The sequence below is a fragment of the Cebus imitator genome, unplaced genomic scaffold (genome assembly GCF_001604975.1).
Source record: "Cebus imitator isolate Cc_AM_T3 unplaced genomic scaffold, Cebus_imitator-1.0 Scaffold91, whole genome shotgun sequence".
Classification (NCBI taxonomy): Eukaryota; Metazoa; Chordata; class Mammalia; order Primates; family Cebidae; genus Cebus; species Cebus imitator.
In genome coordinates, this window is record NW_016107406.1 from 668,339 (window position 1) to 673,701 (window position 5,363).

At 48.9% G+C, this 5,363-nt stretch overlaps 1 long non-coding RNA gene across 1 annotated transcript; it reads right to left on the reverse strand.

The window, feature by feature from the left end:
- Nucleotides 1-2,369: 2,369 nt before the first annotated feature.
- Nucleotides 2,370-4,555, reverse strand: LOC119472243. Its single transcript, XR_005201361.1, has 3 exons — nt 4,529-4,555; nt 3,761-3,928; nt 2,370-2,647 (listed from the first exon to the last, which is right to left on the reverse strand). It is a non-coding gene; the product is annotated as an uncharacterized LOC119472243 (long non-coding RNA).
- Between the last annotated feature and the right edge of the window lie 808 nt (nt 4,556-5,363).

A 5,363-nucleotide genomic window follows, 5' to 3' on the forward strand; every position in this document is an offset into this window, starting at 1 on the left:
ATTATTTTTCCTCTTGAAATAACAGAATAAGATACCTAGTACCATGGTGACAATCTCTATAGAAATCCATAGCTTGCTCACAGCACACCCGCAGGTGCCAGTGGGAGGCTGGCATAGATTCGGACCAATAGAGAGAAGGCATGGTTAGCCTTGTCCTGGTTACAAAGAACATGTTTTTTTTTTTTTCCCTTTCAAATGGACCTTCCTGTCCCCAATTCAGCATCACCTAGCTCTCTCCAAATGTGGGTTAATTTTCCATCAGCTCCTAGAAAGAGTGTATTTCCAGACTCTCTGGGGACAGACAGAGGAGTTTCAAACAGGATAAAGCAAGCTTCGATGGAGAATATTTGGAGCCTGCCATGGCGTCAGGCTGCTCCGACCACATTTCTGCCGGGGCGGGGGAATGTGTTTGCTTGGAACAGGTAATCCTTTCAGATACTCTAATCCGAGGTTTGAAATAGACTTGTGTTGCTACCAGAAATCCCTGTTGTTTTACCTTTTCTTTGTTAGGCTTGCCCTGGTAAAGGCTGGGGAGGCATTGGCTTGGAAGTGGAGGTCCTTCACTGAAGCCAAACAGGGTGTCTGCCTCTTTAAGAGGGACCTCTAGGAGGGACAGTCAGAGAATTACAGAGATGAAAGCCAGATGGCCACTAAATAGGATGGCAGTGAGTGAGGAGAGGGCAGCCAGCTGGGCTGTCTGCTTTATCACCTTGCAGTGGAGAAGACTTCGGCCTGTGGTTGCAAGTGGAAGATTTGGGGGAAGGGATGGCACTGAGCCAGGACCCTGCGAATGGTCCAACTGGCTTCACCTTCTACACAAACTGGGACATAGAGTTCTAGACCTGGGTGACAGAAAAAGTCTGGGCCGTGGAGCCAGAGAGGTCTGGGTTCAAATTCTGGTGCTGTTTCCCTGAGCACTGGTACAATCTGTCCGACTTCCATTTCCTGGTCTGTAAAATGGGGTGGTGATCCCATCTCACAAATTCACTGTGAGGCAAGTACAAAGAATATGATTTAAGTGCAGTGTGTGGGATAACGTAGATGTTCAGGAAATTTCAGTGCCCCTGTCCTCTGGAGAGTACAGCAATAACTATTTAACTAAGAGAGGGAGAACGGAAAATTTTTTTTTGAGAGTCTGGGATCCTGGCCATTTAAAAATGAAATCCCCAAATCCTGTTTAAATGCCTTACTAAGAATGCAAGTCTATCACTCAGGGTTAGTATCAGCTACCTGTAACAGTAAACCCAGATAACAGTGGCTTAAAGAAGAAAAAGGTTTACTTTTCTTTCACATAAAAGAACTCCTGATGTAAATAGTCAGGGGTTAGAATGATGGCACCCCAGTCATCCCCTCCAACAGGCCAAGGCTCTTTCCATCTTCACGCTCTGCTGCTCTTAGAGAGTAGCTTCCTCTGTCAAGGTCATTGCATGGTCATAAAAAGCTGCTGCAGCTCCAGCCATTATGTCCACAGTCCAGGCACCAAGAAGGGGTAAGAAGTGCAAGAGGAGACACCTATCAGATCGGTCAGCAATTTTAAAAATCTTTACTGGAAGTTTCTTCCAGTGACTTCCACTTACATCTTATTGGGTACCCTCTATGACAATAGGGTCTGGGATATTTATGGGGCAGGAGGATGCTCCCAGTAATCACAGGGGTTCCATTAGTAGGGAGCAATGGCAGAATGTCACCTCTCCCAGAGCCAACATGAAGATTCTTCAACTTCCCTGGAAAGGTCTGCCTGGGCATATTTCCCCAGGAATAATAAGGTATCTCAGGCTTTCTGCTTTCTCCACCATCAGTCCTCACTCAGCAGACCAGCTGTTTCTGGAAAGGGCCACTGGTGAGAGTAAGGTCAGAAACCTGTGGCATACAGCTGACCTCAAAGTCACAGCTGCAGGAAGGTCTTGCCTTGCCTCTGACTAGCTGGGTATTCCTGGGTGAGTTACTTAACTGCACCCCTCAGGATTCATGGATAGCCGTAAGGATCAGTGAGATACTTGAACATTCAGCAAAACATCCTGCAAGGGCCAGAGTTCAGTAGGTTGTCAGCCAAGGTTAGCCCCCATCCTTTTCAACCTCCCATTGCCCACCTACCACCTCGATGTTAGTAAAGCAACAGTGGTTTTCACCCAGCTTCAGGTGATAGGTAGATTTTATGAATCAGGAAGGTTCAGAATCCGAAGCTCAGATGGACTACATGTGGGTACCAGGTTTGCGAACCTACCTGGAACACTCTAAAACCCAAAAGGATAACCATTAAAATCTAAGATGTTTTACACTATCTCATATATGCCTATGTTACTGGCTGAATTAGTTATCCATTGTTGTGTAACAAATTACCCCAAAACGAGGTGGCTTAAAAGCCAGCACGGTTTATTATGTCACTGTTTCTCCGGGTTGAGAATCTAGGTGTGGCTTAGCTGGGTCTTGGGCTCAAGGCCCCTCCCAAGGCTGCAGGTGGGATGTCCGTGGGGCTGTGGCCATCTCAAGGCTGACATGGGGTTGGATCCACTTCCCAGCTCACTCACATGGTGGCTGGCAGGATCCAGCTCCTCACTGGCTGCTGCCTGGAGATTCCTCAGTGCCATGCAGCATGGGCCTTTCCATACGCAGCTCACAACGTGGCAGCCTGCTTCATCAGAACAAGCTAGCAAGGACAGAAGAGAGAGAACGTGAGCAAGACAGAAGTCTTTTATAACCAAACCTCGGAAGGGGCATCTGTCACTATTTTATTCCGTTCATCAGAAGCAAGTCACTGGCTCCAGCCCAAACTCAAGGGAGGGGATTCCACATGGGCATGAACACCAGCAGAAGGGATCACTCGGGGCAGGGAGGTGCCAACTGGCTTTTGGAAGTGCCAAGTGAGGTCCTGCTTCATTCACCCACCTCCACTCCCAGGCTCCAGACATGGGGCCTGTTTCCTTCTGTGAGCAAGCCCAGCTGCCCCTACCATGGGGCCTTTGCTCATGTAGTTCTGCTTTCCTGGTAACTCTTCCCTCTCTCCCTTTGTAGTTCTATTCCTTTTCAAATTTCATCCCCAACCTCATTTTTTCCAAGAAGACTTTCCTGGACACCGTGCTTCTGAGTCACAGGAAGGAGGGGTGCCTGAAGCCCTATTCAGCCCTGGGTAGCCCCAAAAGTTTGTCTTCAAGCAGAAGCCTGGGCCTTGACTGTTCAATTTGCATTCCTTGTATGGTGTACTGTGTTTGGATCTTTAGCTGTAGTTGTCATCCTCAACCAGAGAGACTTTGGGTCTAGTTCATGGATTCTTGGCGTGTCATGCTGAACTGCCCCAGCAGTCAGAATGGAGGAAAGGGATGGACCTTATTTCAGGCAAGGGCCCAGCTCTGAATATGTTTGTTTGGGCCACGTTGTTGTTATCACCTGAGTTCAGTCCTTTGCTTGTAGAAGGTATAATTTTCAGTCCATAAACTCAGGTGTGGGGTAGATATAAATATCTCTATCATAACAGTTCAGTTCCTGTTTTCAGCCTCCATTCAGCCCAGGTAGGTAACAAATCAGTCTCAGCTGATCTGCCCCTCCTTTTCCCAGAGATTGCGTTTCTGCATGGTGTACAAAGGTGATAGAAGGATGGCCACCTGCTCACCCATGCCACCTGTCCCTGGCATTTATCATTCTGGATCATGGGTCAATGCAGGTCACCATGGAGCTGTCCCTTGTTTCTGTCCACAATCTGTCTCCGGTCAGGTGACTCTGCGCTTCTGTGACATTCTGGGGCTCACGGGCGTCATTGTTTTACCTCTTGTGTCTCACAGGATCCATGAGGCACCTAAGCCCCGAGTCTCCTAGACGCACTCTTAGAAGGGCCACTTCCTTTGGCCCTTCCCTCATCCCTAAACACCCTCTTCCTTTCTGCTATTAGATTCCATGGGCCGTGCCTCTAGGGACTTTGTCTTTGCCTTGACACCTGGCAGAGAGAGCAGAGGACAAAGGTCAGTTTCTCAGGGACACAGACAGTGTCAGCACTCCCGCTGCGATAGCCTTTCCACATCAGCCTAGGAAACTTCTCTTGATCCACAGGCTGGTGGGGAGAACCTTTGCTCATGACGTCTTCCTCCAGCATTTTTTGGCTAAGCCATGAATTCTTTCCAATCCCCTGAGAAACTCATCTTGAAAGCTTAAAAGCCAAGGAAGACTGATTTTCTTCTCCTTTCTGCTGTCCCAGGAACAGCCTCAACTGATTTAAAGCAGGGAAGGCTAAGGAGGAAAAGAAAAAGCCAGAGGAAACCGTAGACCTTCTCAACACTGTGTGCCCCTCACATCCATCCAATACGCATTCACTAGCGCTTGCCATGGGTCAGTTGCTGTTCTGGGTGCCAAGAACAAAAAGATTAAAAGACTCAGCACCAAGGTTGGATGCAGTGGTTCATGCCTGTAATCCTAGCATTTTGGGAGGCCAAGGTGGGCAGATCATCTGAAGCCAGGAGTTCAAGATCAGCCTGACCAACATGGTAACACCCTGTCTCTACAAAAAATACAAAAATAAGCCTGGTGTGATGGCACATACCTGTAGTCCCAGCTACTCGGGAGGCTGAAGCGGGAGAATTGCTTGAGCCTGGAAGGCAGAGATTGCAGTGAGCTGAGATTGCACCACTGCCCTCCAGCCTGGGTGACAGAGTGAGACACTATCTCAAGCAATCAATCAATAAAAAGACTTAGCACTAGTCGTCAGAAATTTCACACCAATAAGGAAATGCGGGGAGGGGTCAGGCTTGTAAACAGATTGACAGGTGCAGTGTGATAAGAGACTGCAGAGAATATGGGAGCCCAGAGGAGGCACTCAGTGCAGGCTGACCTTCCAGGAGTGCAGGACTGAGCTTGAAGGATGGACTGGAGTTACAGAATCAAGGAAAGGAGAGTTCAGCGGAGAGAGGAGTCCCCCTGAGAGTGGGGAGGTAGAAAGACAGCCTCTGAGCGGCCACTGGTGTGGGTATGTCTGTTTGGAAGGAACACAGGTTGTGTGTCCAGGAATGGCTACAGATAAGGTTGGAGAGAAGTGGGCAGGAATCAGGTGACAAGATGTCTTGGATGTCAGGCTGAGGCATTTGGATTTTATCTTCAGGAAATGTAGACTCATGAGAGAATGTTTAAGCATGTGGTGATATGGCAGGCTTTGTGTTTTAGAAAGTTCTTCCTGGGCCAGGGTGGAGGATGGGCTGGAGATAGGGTGTCAGTGAGGAGCCTGGGACAGACATCCTGGCAAGTCAAGGTGCAGCCTGCACTGGGAAGATGGGTGGGGCACGCAGGGGATACATTCCCAGATGGGGGGTAGGGCTGGCAGGAGGGTAGGCCTGGCAGGACTGGGTGTCTGAGGGGATGTGAATATCCAGGGTGACTCCAAG